The sequence below is a fragment of the Capra hircus genome, chromosome 14 (genome assembly GCF_001704415.2).
Source record: "Capra hircus breed San Clemente chromosome 14, ASM170441v1, whole genome shotgun sequence".
Taxonomy (NCBI): Eukaryota; Metazoa; Chordata; class Mammalia; order Artiodactyla; family Bovidae; genus Capra; species Capra hircus.
In genome coordinates, this window is record NC_030821.1 from 10898831 (window position 1) to 10920228 (window position 21398).

Consider the following 21398-nt stretch of genomic DNA (forward strand, 5'->3'; position numbering starts at 1 on the left):
TCCCAGCATCAGAGTCTTTTCCAATGAGTCAACTCTTCACATTAGGTGGCCAAAGTATTGGAGTTTCAGCTTTAGCATCATTCCTTCCAAAGAAATCCCAGGGTTGAGTTTCTTCAGAATGGACTGGTTGGATCTCCTTGCAGTCCAAGGGACTCTCAAGAGTCTTCTCCAACACCACAGTTCAAAAGCATCAATTCTTCGGCGCCCAGCCTTCTTTACCGTCCAACTCTTACATCCATACATGACCACAGGAAAGACCATAGCCTTGACTAGACGGACCTTAGTCGGTAAAGTAATGTCTCTGCTTTTGAATATGCTATCTAGGTTGGTCATAACTTTTCTTCCAAGGAGTAAGCATCTTTTAATTTCATGGCTGCAATCACCATCTCCAGTGATTTTGGAGCCCAAAAAAATAAAGTCTGACAGTTTCCACTGTTTCCCCATCTATTTGCCATGAAATTCTGGGACCAGATGCCATGATCTTTGTTTTCTGAATGTTGAGCTTTAAGCCAACTTACTTGTCTGCTAAGAAACCTATATGCAGGGCAGGAAGCAACAGTTAGAACCAGACATGGAACAATGAACTGGTTTAAAATTGGGAAAGAGTAGATAAAGGCCATATATTGTCACCCTGCTTATTTACTTATATGCAGTGTACATCATGCAAAATGTCATGCTGGATGACTCACAAGTTGCAATTAAGATTGGATTGCTGGGAGAAATATCAACAACTTCACATATGCAGATGATACCACTCTAAGTGCAGAAAGTGAAGGAAAAAAAGTCTCTTGATGAGGGTGAAAGAGGAGAGTGAAAAGGCTGGCTTAGAGCTCAACACTCAAAAATTGAATATCATGGCATGTGGTCCCATGACTTCATGGCAAATAGGTGGGAAAAAAGTAGAAATAGTGACAGATTTTATTTTCTTGGGCTCCAAACTCACTGTGGACAGTAACTGCAGCCATGTAATTTAAAGACACTTGCTCCTTGGAGGAAAAGCAATGACAAACCTAGACAAAGTAATGTGTAGTCAAGGCTATAATTTTTCCAGTATTGTGCTGGAGAAGACTCTTGAGAGTCCCTTGGACAGCAAGTATATCAAACCAGTCAATCCTAAAGGAAATCAGTCCAGACTATTTACTGGAAAGACTGCTACTGAAGCTCAAGCTCCAATACTTTGGCCACCTGATGCAAAGAACTAACTCATTGGGAAAGATTCTGATGCCGTAAAAGACTGAGGGTAGGAGAAGAAGGGGGCAACAGAGGATGAGATGGTTGGATTGACATCACTGACTGAACAGATGTATTTGAGCAAACTCTGGGAGAGAGTGAAGGACAGGGAAGCCTGGCATGCTGCAGTTCATAGAATTGCAAAGAGTCAAACACAACTTATAGACTGAACAAGAAGGATAGCTATACCAAAAGACAGACAATAAGGAGTATTGATGTGGATGTGGACAAACTAGAACCTTCACATATTGCTGGTAGGAAAGCAGAATGCTGCAGCCATTTTGGAAAGCAGTTTGGCAGCTCCTGATAGTCTAAACAGAGAGGCAAATGACCTACAGTTTGGCAGCTCCTGATAGTCTGAACAGAGAGGCAAATGACCTAGAAACTCCATTTCCAGGTATACATGGGACAGAAATGAAAATATGGTCACATAAAAATGTGTACACAAATGTAAATAGAGGCATTATCCCTATAGCCAGAAAGTGAAAACAATCCATGATGAATAGGTAAACAAAATGTGGTATAACCATACAATTCAATATTAATTCAACATAAAAAGAAGTAATGAAATATTGATACATGGAACAACATGGATGAACTTTGAAAACTTTATGCTAAGTGAAAGAAGTCATTTACAAAAAGTCCAATTAATGCATCATTCCTGTTTGTTCTCTTTATATATATTCTTTATATTCAGAATGAGAAATCTACCAGAGAAGGTGATGGCACCCCACTCCAGGACTCTTGCCTGGAAAATCCCTTGGATGCAGGAGCCTGGTGGGCTGCAGTCCATGAGGTCACAAGGGGTCGGACACAACTGAACGACTTCCCTTTCACTGTTCACTTTCATGCATTGGAGAAGGAAATGGCAACCCACTCCACTGTTCTCGCCTGGAGAATCCCAGGGACGGGGGAGCCTGGTGGGCTGCCGTCTATGGGGCCACACAGAGTCCGACACGACTGAAGTGACTTAGCAGCAGCAGCAGCAGCAGCATAGGGACAGAAAATAGATTGATAATTGGTTACTTAGGCTGGCAGCTCAGCTGGTAAAGAATCTGCCTGCAATGCAGGAGACCCCAGTTCAATTCCTGGATAGGGAAGATCCTCTGGAGAAGGGATAGGCTACCCACTCATGTATTTTTGGGCTTCCCTGGTGACTCAGCTGGTAAAGAATCTGCCTGCAATGTGTTAGACCTGGGTTCAACCCCTGGGTTGGGAAGATCCCCTGGAGAAGGGAACAGCTACCCACTCCAGTAGTCTGGCCTGGAGAATTCCACAGACTATACAGTCCATGGGGTCACAAAGAGTCAAACATGACTGAGCGACTTTCACTTTCACTTTTCATAGCTGAGGGCTTCCCTGGTGACTCAGAGGTTAAAGCATCTGCCTCTAATGCAGGAGACTTGGGTTTGATCCCTGGGTCAGGAAGATCCCCTGGAGAAGGAAATGGCAACCCACTCCAGTATTCTTGCCTAGAGAATCCCATGGATGGAAGAGCCTGGTGGGCTATAGTCCATGGGGTCGCAAAGAGTCGGACACAACTGAGCGACTTAACTTTTCATAGCTGAGGGTGAGAGCAGAAGAAATAGGGAATGACTAATACAGGGTACTTTTTGAGGTGATAAATATATTCTAAAATTAGATAGTGATGATCACACACCTCACTCTGAATATGCTAAAACCACTGAATGGTACACTTAAAAATCATAGATTTTATGACTGTGAATTATATCTCAATGAAGCTGCTATTAAAGGTGTCATAATAATATAGATCTATAGTCTTTATCTAAAATGCTTGGGCCAGATGTGTCTTGGAGACTACAGAAAGTAACTATGTCTCACAGCTGCTATAATTATATAACATGTATGGGGGCAGCATAGCAATACTTCACAGCAAAATCTTATCAATATTGACACTGACTAAAGAAATAAGTACTATATAAGTCATCCCCTATCACTTCAAGGCTGGTTTCCATGAAATGAATTTGTGAAAATCTTGGGAAAAATAATTTTTCAAAACTTTGGATTTTGAAAATGTGAATAATGGGTGTTGAACCCTTATAATGATGATGATTAATATTAGTAATAATAAAAATATCAGCAGTTTCCATTTATTGTGTTAAGCATGTCACATACATTATCAGAAATTCTCATATTCCTGTGGGATAAATACAATAAAACCCAACTGGGAAAACTAGGTTTTCTAACTATTAAGTGAGTTTTTCAAGCATGCACAGTTAACAGGGGAAAGATAGAAAACTGAATTCAAACCTATCTAATCAAAGAACTCACTGACTTTCCTTTATAAGCAAGAGCTGTGTTCAGATCATTTATCTGAGATATAGATTTTACATCTGTAAAATGGAGAAAAGACATTGGGGGATTGTTTGTATATCTCCCTCAAGGAAGAACTGTTATAAATAAAATATAAATGGTTATATCTCAAGGCAACTTATGCCATATGAAATTACAAGTCATAACATTGGAGAATTTTAGGGAGGGGGCTATATTTGAAAAATTTAAGAACCAATATCTATATATTATTAATACTAATCTGATCATGTGTCTCTACAGTTCAAACATCTGAAATGGATCCTCATTGCCCACAAGATGAAGACTGTTTTGCATGACATATACTAGGCTTCTTAGCCTGCGCTGCTGCTGCTAAGTCGCTTCAGTCATGTCCGACCCTGTGCGACCCCATAGACGGCAGCCCACCAGGCTCGCTAGCAGGTCTTTATTGTTTCAACTCCAGCCACTGTTTTTCCAAATTCTGTTCCAGCTACAGAATTTCTGTCGTCACACGAACCTACTGACAGCCTAGTGGCTTTATACATCTTATTCTCCATGTTACCTTAGCGCCAGCCTCATTCACCTTGAATTTGCAGGCACCCTTCAAAACTGCATTTCAATGCCCCTTCCTCTGAAATAATTCATCTATGCTTGCCACAAATATAGGCTGATTAAATGACTGACACACAACCAACTTATTAAATATGGTATGTGCTTACCTCTAAAAGCACGTACGATTTTGGCATACCATAGTAAAGCATTCATTTTTTCTTCTTACAGCAGTATTAACTGACTTTTGTCTTTGGAAGTGATATTTGAAATCTTTACATGAATTTTGTTTCATTTAAAGCATGGAATGAAAAAGAGAAAATCTAGATTATTAAATATACAGAATAATACATACTTGGTTTTAACCTCAGTCCATATAAGACCAAAGAGATGCTACAGTAAGTAGCGTATTGAAGGGCAATAGCTGAGTAAATTTGGATACTGTGGATTGAAATCAAAGTCTCAGTCTTATACACCAAAGTTCATATACATAGTTTAGATTAGGAGTTGCAAAGTTTCTCTGTAAAAGGTCAGATCAAACATACTTTAGGCCCTTCAGGTGAAGAGGCAAAATCAAATTGTAACTCAATTTTGTCAGTGTGATTTGTAGTGCTCTGAGGAGCAATGCAAAGCAAGGAGAGCACTGCATTTACACCACTGTTGCAATTGCTCAAAACTGCTGTTTTAATGCAAAAGCAGCTATAGACAACATGTAAACAAATGAGTGTAACTGTGTTTCAATAAAACTTTATTTATAATCAATAAGATTAGAAATTCATATTCTTTTCACCTTATAAAACGTATTATCTCAATTTTTTCTCAACCATTTAAAACACAAAAACTATTTTTGGTTCCTGGGTTCTATAAAAACAAGCCAGATGTGGGTGGGCCTGGGTCACAATTTGCTGGATGTATTTTTAAATTTATTCATACTCTTGAATTACCAGGTTTCATCTCTGGCATAAATAAATCAGACGATCACATGCTTTATTTAAATCTGGATTATTGTTGTTGAATAAATTTTTACATTATATATCTTCTCATGCAGTTTTTTTCATTTAAATTTTTAGACTTAATTATTTAAAGCCACTCTATATCCCAGAAATCTATATGTTTTGATTTTTAATATACCATTGCTTTTGCATTTATATTGTATCATATTATTATCTTTTTTCCTCCAGAAGTAAAAAGTATGTAGTTTAGAGGTTTTATATACTTAAGAATGGTTTTCTGTTGCTGTGTGTGAACAAAACAAATTGCATGGAATTTTGTTTTTAACTCTAAAAATATTTCTCTGTTGTCATCTAGCATTTAAAACTATAGAAAAAAAGTCTGCAACCATATTAAGTTTGGTTTCCTGATAATAATGCCCTATCTTCTCCTCTCTCCTTCTATATATAGGAAGGATTTTTTTCCTTTATCATTATGAGTTGAAAAACTGTTGACATTGTGTCTCTGAGTTATCATATCTTATGTAAGAAATATCCTTTCTGTGTGTATTGATCTTTTTTAGCTCAGAAAATTTAATTTCCTGCTAACTCTGTTTACTGAAAATTCAGGATCCAAATGAAGAAAGTAGATCATTCAGGTATGACCTAAATCAAAACTCTTATGAATATATCAAAACACTTATGAATAGATTCAAGGGACTAGATCTGGTAGACAGAGTATGTGAAGAAATATGAACAGAGATTCGTAACACTGTACAGGAAGGGGATACTAAAACCATCCCCAAGAAAAAGAAGTGAAAGAAGGCAAAGTGGTTCTCTGAGGAGGACTTACAAGTAGCTAAGAGGAGAAGTAAAAGGCAAAAGAGAAAGGGAAAGATATACCCAACTGAATGGAGAGTTCCAGAGAACAGCAAAGAGATGAGAAAGTCTTCTTAAGTGAACAATGCAGAGAAATAAAGGAAAACAATAGAATGGGAAAGACGAGAGATCTCTTTAAGGAAATTGGAGATACCAAGAGAACATTTCATGCAAAGATGGGCACAATAAGGGACAAAAATGGCAAAGACCTAACAGAAATAGAAGAGATTAACAAAAGGTAGCAAGAATACACAGAACTGTACAAAAAAGCTCCTAATGACCAGATAACCATGATGGTGTGGTCACTCACCTAGAGCTAGACATCTTGGAGTGTGAAATCAAGTGAGCCTTAAGAAGTATTACTATGAACAAAGCTAATGGAGGTGATGAAATTACGGCTGAGCTATTTCAAATCCTTATGATGCTATTAACATGCTGCACTCATTATGGCAGTAAATTTGGAAAACTCAGCAGTGGCCTCAGGACTGGAAAAGATCAGTTTTCATTCCAATCTCAAGAAAGGCAATGCCAAAAATGTTCATATTACTATACAATTGCACACATTTCACATACCATTGAGATTATGCTCAAAATCCTTCAAGCTAGGCTTCAGCAATACATGAACCAAGAACTTACAGACATACAAGCTGGATTTAGAAAAGGAAGAGGAACCAGAGATCAAATTGCCAATATATGCCGGATCATAGAGAAAACAAGGAAATTTCAGAAAAACATCTACTTCTGTTTCATTGACAATGTTAAAATCTTTCTGTGTGAATTACAACAAACTGTGGAATATTCTTTATGAGATGGGAATACCAGACCACCTTACCAGCCTCCAGAGAAACCTGTATGCAAGACAAGCAAAAGTTAGAACTGGACATGGAACGAAGAACTAGTTCCAAACTGGGAAAGAGTGCATCAAAGCTGCATAATGTCACCCTGCTTATTTAACTTATATGCAGAGTACATCATGCAAATGCTGGACTGGATGAAGCACAAGCTGGAATCAAGATTGCTGAGAGAAATATCAACAACCTCAGATATGCAGATAACACCACTTCAATGGCAGAAAGTAAAGAGAAACTAAAGAGCTTCTAGATGAAAGTCAAAGAGAAGAGTGAAAAATCTGGCTTAAAACCCAACATTCAAAAAACAAAGATCACAGCATCCAGTCCTATCACTTCATGGCAAATAATTGGAAAAAAGTAGAAATAGTGAAAAGTTTTATTTACTTAGACTCAAAAATCAATGTGGATGGTGACTGCAGCCACAAAACTAAAAGACACTTGCTCCTTGTAAGACTAGTTATGACAAACCTAGAGAATTCATTAAAAAGCAGAGACATCACTTTGTTAACAAAGGTCCATATAGTCAAAGCTACGGTTTTTCTAGTAGTCACATATGGATGTGAGAGTTGGACCATAAACAAGGATGAGCACTGAAGAATTGATGTTTTCAAACTTTGGTGCTAGAGACGCCTCTTGTGAATCCCTTGGACAGCAAGGAGATCAAACTAGTCAATCCAAAAGGAAATCAACCCTGAATTTTCATTGGAAGGACTGATGCTGAAGTTCCAATACTTTGGCCACCTGATGCGAAGAGCTGACTTATTGGAAAACACCCTGATGCTGGGAAAGATTGAAGGCAAGAGAAGAAGAGGGCAACAGATGATAAGATGATTGGATGGCATTACTGACTAAGTGGACATGAGTTTAAGCAAACTCCAGGAGACAGAGAAGGACAGGGAAACCTGGCGTGCTGCAGTTCAAGGGGTCGCAAAGAGTCAGACGTGATTTAGCAACTGAAAAACAGCAACAACAACAATCTCTTTATTACATTTTTCTGAATTGTTCTGTCCTCTTCTTTAGGAACAATTATCAGAAATTCCAAGTGTTCATATAATGGACTTCATTCTTTTTTCTCCAAACACAGTTTTCTTTTCATGCATTCAGTATTTTAGCTAGGATAACTTTTCAAGTCTGTTCTCCACACATTAAATTTTCTATAGTAACATCAGTTCTACTCTTGACTGTCTCAAATATGGACTTATTTAGTATGTTATTGTGGTAGGCAGGGTAATGTTCCCCCTCAAAGATGCCCAAATTCTAATTTTTAGAACTTGCGAATGTGTTACCTTATACTGCAAAAGGAACTTTGCAGATGTGATTCAATGAATAACCTCCTGGACTATCCAACTGAGTCTCTAAATGTTTTAAGTTATCCTAGTTGTGGTCATAAGTGTATTTGACTACAGAAGACTAGTCAGAGAGATGCAATGTTGCTGGCTCTGAAGATGGAGGAACCATCTTCATAAATCAGTGAATGTGTGCAGCCTCCAGAAGATGGAAAAGGCAAAGAAACATCTCTCCCAGAGGCCCCTGAAAAGAAAAAATTCTTGCCCATACACAGACTGTAGTTCAGTAAAACCTATATCAGACTTCTGAAGTATAGAATTATAACATCCTGAATTTGTGGTAGTTTGTTACATCAGGAATATAAATCTAATACAATTCTCACATTTTTTTCAGTTTTTTCATCCTCTTTTTGTTCTACCTTTTCTTCTTTCCACCATCACTTAATCATGGCTCTTTTTACATAGAGTTCTCCTCTCTATGTGTTAGATATCAAAGAATTCTATCAAATGTTCTTCCTTACCTTAAAATTCTTCTCAGATTTTCACAGGTATGCCTGAGTATTCTGCCAATTTCCTTTTTCTTGGCTTTGTGGGATTTTTTTTTTTTGTTCCACTTTATTCATTTCAAATGCTATATTTATCCAGAAAAAAATGGCATTGAAAGAGCCTATATAGATCATTTCTACATAATCCAGTGTTTTCCAAATGTGTGCATGTGTGGAGGTTGAGGGAAATACTGAAGAAAGGAGAAGAGAATAAACGTCTATGAACAGACAAAATGAAATCAGGAACTGGGAGATTATTGTTTAAATTATACCTTAAAAAAATCTAATATATCCCAGCCCAGAAAGATTCAGTGCTATAGTGAATCACTGTGAATAATGAAAATTTTCATAATACTCAAGCATATTCTTCAGAAAAAAATGGTAGAAAACCAATAAAAATCTTCAACTCTTTCTATTCTCAAATAAGGAACTTGATGCCTGAAAACATTATAAAATCTAACAAATGATATATCTACTGCAAGAAGCCAGGTCTGAAGCTTTCAATCCAGTGCACTTTCTACCTGGTAGAAGTTATAAACTGCAATCCACAATTAGGATCTGTCACAGGTATCCATATAATTTCTTATATAGATATATATTTGAATGTTTTAAAATTCAAAGTATGTAAAAAATGCTTTGGGATTAAACTATCTTTGTCTTCACCAAAATTTTAAGGTGTTCAGTCTAACTGGTCTGCTGCTTTTTCAACTTTGTTCTGTATAATACCATTACAGAAGAACGAAGCTACTTTATTCCTGCTTCATTCTCCATGTTAAATGGCTTGAAAACCATGAAACTGATAAGATCCTCTCATTTAGGGAACTGTCTCCACCTTCTGATTTAACACAACAAAGTTTGTTAAACCACTAAGTACAGAGGATTTATCTTTCTATCATTGTTTTTTAACACTGCAAAACTAACATGTAAGCTATGGTGATTTAGTTGCTAAGCCATGTCCCACTCTTGTGACCTGCCAGGCTCCTCTGTCCATGGGATTCTCCAGGCAAGAATACTGGAGCGGGTTGCCATTTCCTTCTCCAGGGGATCTCCCTGACCCAGGAATCAAACCCAGGTCTCCTGCATTGCAGGCAGATTCTTTATCAACTGAGCTACAAGGGAATTAGTAAAAAGTAAGCTAAGAAACCATCTTTTCTTTTTCATGAAAATATATACCTACTCACTCTATTGTTGCAAAGATACTTAACACTTGAACCATATAAGAAAGGATTAAATGTACATAATAAGTGTGACCAAAACTTAGCTCTTAGGAGTCTATGATTCTTTTATGTTCAATAAGGATATATTTAGTCTTAAGAATATCAAATATAATTAAATATATATCACTATTTTCCACTAATATAATTTTAGTCATTTTGAGAGAATACCAAAAAATAACCATATTCTATGCAGTATTTTTAAGACCTTCACACTTAGAGTCAAATCTATTGATATCTAAAACATGGTACATACTCAACAGATGAATGGATAAAGAAGATATGGTATGTAAATATAAAAGCTTCCCAGGTGGCACTTGGTACAGAATCTGCCTGTCAATGCAGGAGATGCAAGAGGTACTGGTTTGACTCCAGGGTCGAAAGATCCCCTGAAGTAGGAAATGGCAACCTGCTCCAGTATCCTTGCCTGGAAAATTCCATGGACAGAGCAGCCTGGGGGACTATAGCCCATGGGGCTGCAGAGATGTGGTGTGCCAGTATATATATATATACACACATATATATATAAAACAGAATACTATTTAGCCATAAAAAGAATAAAATCTTTCCATTTGCAATAATACAAATGGGCCTAGAAGGTATTATTCTCAGTGAAATAAAATACTGTATATTATCACTTATATGTGGAATCTAAAAAATAAAATGAATGAAAATAACAAATCAGAAACAGACTCACATAGAACAAATTACTGGTTATCAGTGGGGAGACTGGAAGAGAGCAGGGGTACGACAGGGGTAGGGTACTAAGTGGCATAAACTACGATGTATAAAATAAATATCCCACAAGGATATACCATAGAGCATAGGAAATATACCTAATATTCTATAATAAATTTAAATGGGGTATAATCTACAGAAATTCTGAATCACTATGTTGTATGTGTGCTTAGCCACATACAACACTTGTTAAACCACTAAGTACAGAGGATTTATCTTTCTATCATTGTTTTTTAACACTGCAAAACTAAAAAGAAAGCTATGGTGATTTAGTTGCTAAGTCATGTCCCACTCTTGTGACCTGCCAGGCTCCTCTGTGTGCTTAGCCACTTAGTTGTCACTCTTTGTGACCCCATGGACTGTAGCCCACCAGGCTCCTCTGTCCATGGAATTCTCCAGGCAAGAATACTGGAGTGGGTTGCCATGCCCTCCTCCAGGGAATTGTCCCAACCTAGGGATCAAACCCCAGGTCTCCTGCATTGCAGGCAGATTCTTTATTGCCTGAGCTGTCAGGGAAGCCCAAGAATACTAGAGTGGGTAGCCTAGCCCTTCTCCAGGGGATCTTCCTGAACCAGGAATAGAGCCGGGGTCTCCTGCATTGCGGGCAGATTCTTTACCAGCTGAACTACCATGGAAGCCCAGTAGCTTCTAAAACTGATACAATACTATAAAACTATTACACTTAAAGAAAACAAATAAAAAGAAAGAAAAAATATGGTACACAGGAACAAAGGCTAGGGGGAAATGTGCTCTAGTTTCATGTTTCTTTATGGAGGAACGCCATTGGAATAGTTTGGAGATGATTTTGGCATTGGAGTAGAGGAAGGAAATTTTTTACTGAGCTGGTGGACCTCTACATTATACAATATTCAACATCCTTAAACTTCAAGGTCCTAAAAGTCAGTACCTTTTAAGGATATCCTGATAATAGTTTGCGCAAACTCCAAGAGATAATGAAGGACAGGGAAGCCTGGCTTGATGCAATCCATAGGGTTGCAAAGCTTTAGACACGACTTAGCAACTGAACAACAACAATTTAACAACATCCCTAATAACTTCAAATGGCCCAGAGGTACTATCCAGGATGAAAAACCAGAGGACTAGATTAATAGCCCTGACTTCAGATCCCACTCTGTATTCACAGGTTCTCAACAGGGAAGTTATTTGATTCAAAGCTGAAATCCATTGGTCCATATTATGTCAATGGGTAGAGATAACCTATTACAAACCTGTAAACACTAGAGGTTTATCTTCTTTTTCTCCCCTCTCTGCACTAGATCATATAGACCAGCAATTCTAAGTGTATCTATCTGTTCTTTAAACTGAAATTTTCTCTCACTGGACTAAAGTCTAGGTTTTGAGACAGGGAGTAGAGCTAGAAAGGGGAAAGAAGTACTAGTACTCAGTTTTGGTCTCCCACTGAAAGCAATGCATCCAGTCAGCTCTGTTGTAATGAACTGGATATTACCAACTCCACCTGTCTGTTTACAAATGCAATAGCTATTATTTACTAAGCCCATAAAACTCTAATTCCATTAGAACTGTCTCTGCAATCAATTTATCATCATACTAGTTTTTTTACTATAAATGATGTGAGTTAACAAAATAATAGTCAAATACTAAACAGTGTGAATAACATTGTAAGTGATAAAGAACAATACTCATGTTTATTACAAAACATACATATTTTCCTTTTTCATCATTTTCCCTATCTAATGATAGTATCTACTACTGATGCCCACTTTTATTAATGAAGTTAGATTAAAGGTATATTAGCAAACAAAATATTTCTATTTACTGCCTTCCATTTTAATACAGAAATCAGGAAAAGAGCCAAACCAGAGTCAAATACAGTATTTTTTAGCCATGAGAAATTATATTATAAAGGTCATTCATTTGAATTAAAGAATTCTAGTAGCATATACTAAAAGTAATGTTTTTATTTGTCAAAAATGGACTTTGATAGAAGAGAAAGTTTGTGTATTTAATGTTTGTCTAAAAAATACAATTTAACATTTCCCCAAACAAGTTGACAATAATTTCTCTCTTCATTTGCTTAAATATAAGAATATTCTTTGAAAGAATGATCAAATGGCATTTATAATAAAATTCAATTTACATGGTTTTAAGAGTCAGCTATAATTTATTGATCATTGGTAGTTCATGTTTGTTAAATACTAAAAAAAATAAACATTTTTTTTTAAAGAAGAATAAAAAGGATTCATTGAAGACCATAAACTAAACTACAGTAAGATGCACTTTGGAAGACATGGAAGAGACCCAACTCTCCTCCCAGTACTTTTGGATATAAATTACTCAAGTCACTCTTTGAAATGAGGCAAGATAGGAGAGTAATTTTCTTAACACTCAAGAAGTTGATCGAAAACAGATGTTCCTTATCCAACATCCACTTATGTTTCGAATTGTGTCTTTCTCTAAGGGGAGAGTCAGTAGTTTCCCTTGGCTTCTCAAAATGGTATATACCACCAAAAAGGTCATTCATCATTGAATTAGAAAGTAATCTGTCCCAATTTTCTCAGGCTATGCATATACTTGAAAAAATCTAGTGATATCAATGGGTAAAAAAATGTATGCAGGACATTTCAGGTACTACGTAAGAAGAGCCAATACTGAATCAACAACAGAGATCATATAGACCAAAAAAAAGAAAAGGTTAAAAGTGTAATCAATAGCAGTTTACAATTAGCTCTCCTTACGTTTTATAACCAAAGGGCACATAGGTATCTCCACTTTACAGATGAGAGAAGTTATGAAGGTTACTGCCCAATGGCAAATATTTCATAACAGCGAGATTCCTGATTTTTAGGTCAATCTTCTTCCTAGTGGTAACAGGCACTACAAGCTTCCTTCTTGGGGATTTATACAGTAAACCTAGCACAAGGAAGTAAAAGCAGACTTTTAGTTTCTTTGTGTTTTCTCTGTGGATTGTTTGCTCTGCTGAATCATTTGGGGCCAGACGATGGGGGCAAAGAAGAGATCTGAATGGTTATCTATGATTTCTATCTCACAGTTAATCATTAAATGGGGCATTGAAGCCAAAGAGGGCTTCAGTTACTTAGTACCAACCACCCTTCTCTATAAGAGGGTCATACATTAGGACCTGTCCAAAAATGACTTGCCTCAACTTCCTGAGAAGCTCCTTGAACTCAAACAGCAGCAGCAATCAAAAAGACTTCCAGGTGGAAGAAATCACATCTCTTATCTCCCCTGTCCTACTCATCCACAGGGACACCATTACCTTGTGGCTTCAAGCATTCACCAAACCCCAGGAAAAGGCTCATTCCCGCCCCACCATCCCGGCAAATAAAGCCACCTCAAGCTGCCTGAAACCCTTCTCTGAACGTGTTCTGGTCTGCAGATCCTTGTTCATTTTGGAAGGCGAGGAGCTGAAGTGTGCAGAGGAGTAACACGGGAGAGGGAGGCCTGAGTGGGAGCTCTGTACCCACTACACCGGAAAGAAGGACAGCAATATTAGGGGACGCTAGTTCACTGAAGGCACAACGGGGGCCAGCTCCAAGCCAAGGGGAAGGCCGCGGGGAGGCGGGCCGAGCCCCGCTTCGCAGGGCCGGGCGGCCAGAGCCAGACACGCTGGCAGGGCGGGGCCCGCCGTTCCTTAGCAACCGCGGCAGCCACGCCCCCCCGCGAGCCCCGCGCCCGCCGCCCCACCCCCACCGCGAGCGCCCCACGCGCCCGGAAGGCTCCTCACGCCACGACCATTCCTACGGGGTTTCCTGGGCTCTGGGGTCCTCCACTGCCAAAGACCCCTGCCCGCCCAACTCCGCCCAGTACGCCCAAGTGCGGCTCCCAGGGGTGGACCGAGCGTCCCGTAAATGCACTGAGGGCCCAGTGAGGAACCGCTTTCGCCCCCAGACCCCGAGCTTCACGGGCAGGGCCTCCCCAATCCCCTCGCCGCCCCTGCCTGACACACATACACCACACACACCTCAGTTCAGCCAGCGCAAGGGCCGACCAACTACGTGTCCGGCTGGAAATGTTGCTGTCCACGGTCCTGTCACTCAGGGGAGGGGGCGGGGCGAGCCTGCCGGACTCCCAGAGGGCGGCACGGGGAAGAGGCGGGCTCGACGGAAGGGGGCGGGAGCAGCTCTAACCTGCGCTCCGATTGGCCAGGCTCTCTGTCTATCCTGTCTTAGAGCCCCCCGACGGAAATGCGCGGGCGATGTGGCCTTTCCTCAACGTTAAACGGGAGTCTCAAGCCTTCACTCCCGCCTAGCAAACTGACTCTAGAAATTTAAAATAAGGACGGCCACTTGTTTTTAAATATAAAACACAGAAATACGTTCTTTTGATTATTGAACTTTTCTCACCACATCCCCATCCAAACTCTTTGGGGGACATCCCTGGAGGGAAGGATGAACTGTCTAGGAAAGCAATGTTGTTTGCAGGTGCAAGCTTTTAACAGCCTGATTAGTTTAGGAAAGGTGATTCTTGAAACCTAATATTTAAGGTTTGGCGTTATATCCAGATTCCCAGTTTTCACACCTTTCACACATACGAAATGGGAATGAAATATTGTTACTAGCTGTCTTTTGAACAGCGTCTGACGATTGAATGATTTATACCTGATATAATCCTCACAACACCCAATGAAAGTTTTATCCACAATCTATGGACAAGGAAACCGAGTCGGAGAGTGACATTCATTCAATTGTCAAAGTGCCTGCAGTCATTATTTTTATGCTGTGGTAAAATGAGCTTAAATTTCTTTTTTAAAAACATTACGTGACTTCCATTTTAATTTTTGTCTCATTAAAGTATAAGTCACTTTCCTCTAGGCCAGTTCATCAAATCTTTCAAAACAAACAAGTGCATGAAAACCTTGAGAAAGGAATAGCTTACAAAAGAGACAAGTATAAACAGACTAACTAGAAAATTCTGTGAGATGTCCCAAGATATCAGGGTCAGGAATTGAGTCTAAAATGTAATTTTATTTTCTGTCCTTCTAAATCCTTTGTTGGTCTCCAGTTCCCCTTCCAGAAATAGCTGTAGCGTTAAATGGAGTTATCTTAATAGTCTTAACTAGATTTGCATGTGTGCAGCTTTAAAATGGGAGAAGGCAATGGCACCCCCCTCCAGTACTCTTGCCTGGAAAATCCCATGGCCGGAGGAGCCTGGAAGGCTGAAGTCCTTGGGGTCGCTGAGCGGCTTCACTTTCACTTTTCACTTTCATGCAGGGGAGAAGGAAATGGCAACCCCCTCCACTGTTCTTGCCTGGAGAATCCCAGGGACGGGGAGCCTGGTGGGCTGCCATCTATGGGGTCGCACAGGGTCGGACACAACTGAAGTGACTTAGCAGCAGCAGGTTTAAAATAGTAAAATCCTTTTTCTGTATTATACCATAGTATCATATATACTTATATTATACCAATACCCAGAAGTGTTTATCTTGTCAGATATCGTAGTAAGAAATAAAATAAAAACAAACAAAAACAATGCCTTTGGATAAGTGTGTTGAGAGTCAATTAAAATGGCCACCATACTATGATAAAACTGTTGGAGTAAAGGAAACACATTCCAGTTACAAATGATTTTATCCTCTTAACGTACTAAATTTCCAAATTCTTCTGAAAGTTTGCTAGTTATGAATCATTCTGTACGAAAAGTGTTTTCATTTATATAACTCATGATCTGCATTATGTTACTTCAATATTTTAAAAATATGTGGCTTTAAGCTAAAATGTGTTCTGGTTCTAAATTAATAAGTATATTGTGTAAATAAATACTGTAAGATTTAAATTAAAATGGCGAATTATTATTTGAATCTTTTCTCAATTGCATATTCAAATCTCAGCAAATAAATATCTGAATATTCTTACCCGTTTAAGGGATTCAGTCAGTTAAGTCCCTCAGTCATGTCCCATTCTGTGACTCTGGGGCCTGCAGCATGCCAGGCTTTCCTGTCTAGCACTGATTCCTGGAATTCGCTCAAGCTCATGTCCATCAAGTCAGTGATGCCATCCAACCATCTCATCCTCTGTTGTCTCCTTCTCCTTCTGCCTTCAATCTTTCCCAACATCAGGATCTTTTTTAATGAGTCATTTCTTCGCATCAGGTGGCTAAAGTATTGGAGCTTCAGCTTCAGCATCAGTCCTTCCAATGAATTATTCAGGACTGATCTCCTTTAGGATTGACTGGTTTGACCTCCTTGCAGTCCAAGGAACTCTCAAGAGTCTTCTCTAGCACCACAGTTCAAAAGCACCAATTCTTTGGTGCTCAGCTTTCTTTATAGTCCAACTCTCACATCCATACATTACTACTGGAAAAACCATGGCTTTGACTAGATGGACCTTTGTCAGCAAATCAGTGTCACTGCTTTTTAATATCCTATCTAGATTTGTTAAAGCTTTTCTTCCGAGAAGCAAGTGTATTTTTAGATACCTTTGCAATATTAAGTGTTATTCTTGAACGTACATAGTGTATCTTTTTTTTTATATCTCATTAACCTAAGTTGCACTGAAGGCAATGGCACCCCACTCCAGTACTCTTGCCTGGAAAATCCCTTGGACGGAGGAGCCTGGTGGGCTGCAGTCCATGGGGTCGCTAAGAGTCGAACACAACTGAGCAACAACTGAGCAACTTCACTTTCACTTTTCACTTTCATGCATTGGAGAAGGAAATGGCACCCCACTCCAGTGTTCTTGCCTGGAGATTCCCAGGGACGAGGGAGCCTTGTGGGCTGCTGTCTATGGGGTTGCACAGAGTTGGCCACGACTAAAGCAACTTAGCAGCAGCAGCAACCTAAGTTGCCTAATTTTTATGTTTAGGTCATGCATATTTTTTTATACATATTTGTTTTTAGGTTTGGTATTTGGAATACTGTAGTTTTTTTGTTTTATGGATTGCATTAACTATATGCATTATATTTTCTAATTGCTTACTATTAGCTTGTGAGAAAGCTATTGATTTTTGCAAACTAATTATATATACAGCCATTCAACTTGGTTTAATTTCTTAGCTGCTATAAATGTTTGTCTGTTGAGTGATTTGAACTTCAGAATCATGTAAAAATAATAATGAACTGTCTTGGAATTTAGAATTATATATAACTGATAGAGTTGTTTCTCCCTTTCCAATGTATATACTTTCATTTTTACTATTCCTTTAGCTAGTACCTTTAATATGATGTTGAAGAATAACAACAATATAGAGAATCTTCATCTTGGCATCAATTCTAATTTGAAATATTTCTAAAGTTTCAGCATTATGATATGATGATCACTTAACTTCACTAAGTTAAGGAGGTTCTAGTCTAGATTCGTTTTGTTAAATATTTTTATCATGAGTGAATATTTGCTTCTATTTAATGTTTATCATTGCCCATTGAAATGAGCAACAGCATTTTACAGTGTCACATTAGCCGCTATTCTAATGTGGGAATGTATTTTATCCTAGAGAAACATTATTGGTCATGATTTTTTTTAAAATACACTGTCTAATTTTATTGGTTAATACTTTTTATGTTTTCTGTATCTATTTTGGAAGTATAATTGGCATACTGTGGGACATGTGTTGGTTTGCTATCATTGCCCAGTTGGGGAACTGTTTGGTATATTAGGTTAATAAAACGACTTAGGAAGCTTCACCTTATGTTCTTTGTTTTAGGAAACTTTGCAGAAAGTTGAGATGTTGTTTACTTTGTAAAGTCTTACCAGAACTCACTATCTAAGGAAAAACCTGGGACTGATACAACGTCAGTTTATTTGGGGGTTAGAGGTTTAATTCAGTTGTTCTACTTCCTCTTGAACACACTTGAAAATTCACACTTTCTCAAAAGTATATACTTTTTTGTAGGCTTAAAAATTTATGGTCTAATGTTGTACATCCTCTTACAATATTTTAAACTTTAGTCAATAAATGAATTAACTTGAACTCCTAATGTGTTCTCCTCCTTTTTCATGACCATAGTTTTCAGATTTGTTTATATTAATTTCTCCAAAAATCTTGTTTTTGGTTCCTGTTGTCTGAGGAGCCCTTACAAATAGCGGAGAAAAGAAAAGATGCAAAAGGTGAAGGAGAAAATGAAAGATACACACAGTTGAATGCAGTGTTCAAAAGAATAGCATGGAGAGATAAGAAAGTCATCCTCAGTGATCAGTGCAAAGAAAGAGGAAAACAGTAGAATGGGAAAGACTAGAGATCTCTTCACGAAAATTAGAGATACCAAGGGAACATTTTATGCAAAGATGGGCTCGATAAAGGACAGATATGGTAGGGACCCAACAGAAGCAGAAGATATTAAGAAGAGGTGGCAAGAATACACAGAAGAACTGTACGAAAGAAGATCTTCATGACTCAGATAACCACAATGGTGTGATCACTCACCTAGTGCCAGACATACTGGAACATGAAGCCAAGTGGGCCTTAGGAAGCATCACTACAAACAAAGCCAGTGGAGGTGATGGAATTCCAGTTGAGCTATTTCAGATCCTAAAAGATGATGCTGTGAAAGTGCTACACTCAATATGCCAGCAAATTTGGAAAACTCAGGACTGGAAAAGGTCAGTTTTAATTCCAATCCCAAAGAAAGGCAATGCCAAAGAACGCTCAAACCACTGCACAGTTGCACTCATCTCACACGCTAGTAAAGTAATGCTCAAAATTCTCCAAGCCAGGCTTCAAGAGTATGTGGACCGTGAACTTCCAGATGTTAAAGCTGGTTTTAGAAAAGGCAGAGGAACCAAAGATCAGATTGCCAACATCCATTGGATCATCAAGAAAGCAAGAGAGTTCCCAAAAAACATCTAATTCTGCTTTATTGACTACACCAAAGCCTTTGACTGTGTGGATCACAACAAACTGTGGAAAATTCTTCAAGAGATGGGAATACCAGACCACCTGATCAGTCTCCAGAGAAATCTGTATGCAGGTTAAGAAGCAATAGGTAGAACTGGACATAAAACAACAGACTGGTTCCAAATCGGGAAAGGAGTACATCAAGGCAACATATTGTCACCCTGCTTATTTAACTTACATGCAGAGTACATCATGAGAAACACTAGGCTGGATGAAGCACAAGCTGATATCAAGATTGCAGGGAGAAATATAAATAACCTCAGATATACAGATAACACCACCCTTATGGCAGAAAGTGAAGAACTAAAGAGCCTCTTGATGAACATGAAAGAGGAAAATGAACAAGTTGGCTTAAAACTCAACATTCAGAAAACTAAGATCATGGCATCTGGGCCCATCCCTTCATGGCAGATAGATGGGGAAACAGTGCAGACAGTGACAGACTTTATTTTCTTGGGCTCCAAAATAACTGCAGATGGTGACTGCACCCATGAAATTAAAAGATGCTCGCTCCTTGGAAGAAAAGTTATGATCAACCTAGACAGCTTACTAAAAAGCAGGGACATCACTTTGCTGACAAAGGACCATCTAGTCAAAGCTATGGTTTCCCCAGTAGTCATGTATGGATGTGAGAGTTGGTTCATAAAGAAAGCTGAGCACCAAAGAATTGATGCTTTTGAACTGTAGCGCTGGAGAAGACTCTTGAGAGTCCCTTGGACTGCAAGGAGATCCAACCAGTCCATCCTAAAGGAAATCAATCCTGAATATTCATCAGAAGGACTGATGCTCAACCTGAAGCTCCAATACTTTGACCACCTGATGCAAAAAACTGACTCATTTGAAAAGACCCTGATGCTGGGAAAGATTGAAGGCAGGAGGAGAAGGAGATGACAGAGGATGAGATGGTTGGATGGCATCACCAACTCAAAGGACATGAGTCTGAGTAAACTCCGGGAGTTGGTGCTGGACAGGGAGGCCTGGCATGCTGCAGTATATGGGGTTGCAAAGAGTCAGACATGACTAAGTGACTGAACTGAGCAGAACTTACATTACAAGAACTTTTGATCACTCAATGATGGTTGGAAAGAAAGTCTTCCAAGATTCAATTCACAGAAAATCCTCATTTTAAACACTTCTGTTCTTATTAAATAAGGCTTTATTTAGTAACACTTTGACTATTTGGCTTGACTATATACAACTTAAAAAATAATTATTATTGTCCATTTATTTATCTCTTTTCCTTATTAGATGGTGAGCTTCTTATGGTTAGGGTCCATGTCTTACTGATTTTCACAGTGTTTGTCACACAGTAAGCTATAATAATAATAAATAATACATGCTATTGGAAGGAATGAGGGAAGTGGGAAGGGGGATTGTAAGGGCAGGAAAGAAGAGGCAACTTGAACAAGATAAAGGAGTGAAAATAGGGTTTTCAGACATGCAAGTTCAATAAAGATTTTACTTCTGTGCATGAATTTGATTTTTAAATTGTGTGTGGTCCATAATATAGAAGTATCTCCCAAATTACTCAACATATAATAAAACTACAGAATATAAATAAGTTGTTAAGCAGATGCTGTCAGTGTTTGTAGGTGCTAATTTTTACATGTCCTTTTGTAACATTATTCATGCAGTTTTCCTATGTGCTTCCCGCCACAAAACAATCCATTTTTCTTAAATAATAATAATCGCTAGCAGCCCAACTATAATAAACAACCCTACAATAATGTCAGTATGCGCCCATACAGAGGAAAGAGAAAGGATTACTTTAGAAAACAGATGTCAGCTTCAAGCTTCCAAGGATTTATTATAAACAGAAATGAGTAAAGAACATGAAAAATACTTTGGCAGTGTTATTTGAATACAGAGCTAATGAAAGGCTATATTCACCATCAAATATATGCTAACAGCCAAATTGCCAGAAAATCTACTGTTTCATGAGTGGTCTATGCCAAAACACAGACTACAATTATACATAAAAAATGGTTAAACAAAATGTGGAACAGCAGGATTAACTTTCTACTGGGAAATCTGTTTCAGTATAATTGCACTC

The 21398-nt window shown here is 38.5% G+C and overlaps 1 protein-coding gene across 2 annotated transcripts in view; it reads right to left on the reverse strand.

The window, feature by feature from the left end:
• The window catches only part of TRIQK (triple QxxK/R motif containing), a 105975-nt gene extending 91401 nt beyond the window's left edge, over positions 1-14574 (reverse strand). For both annotated transcript variants that reach the window (XM_013969332.2, XM_013969330.2), the window contains exon 1: positions 14478-14574. The gene's annotated coding sequence lies outside the window, so the exon portion shown is untranslated. The remainder of the gene's footprint in view (positions 1-14477) is intronic.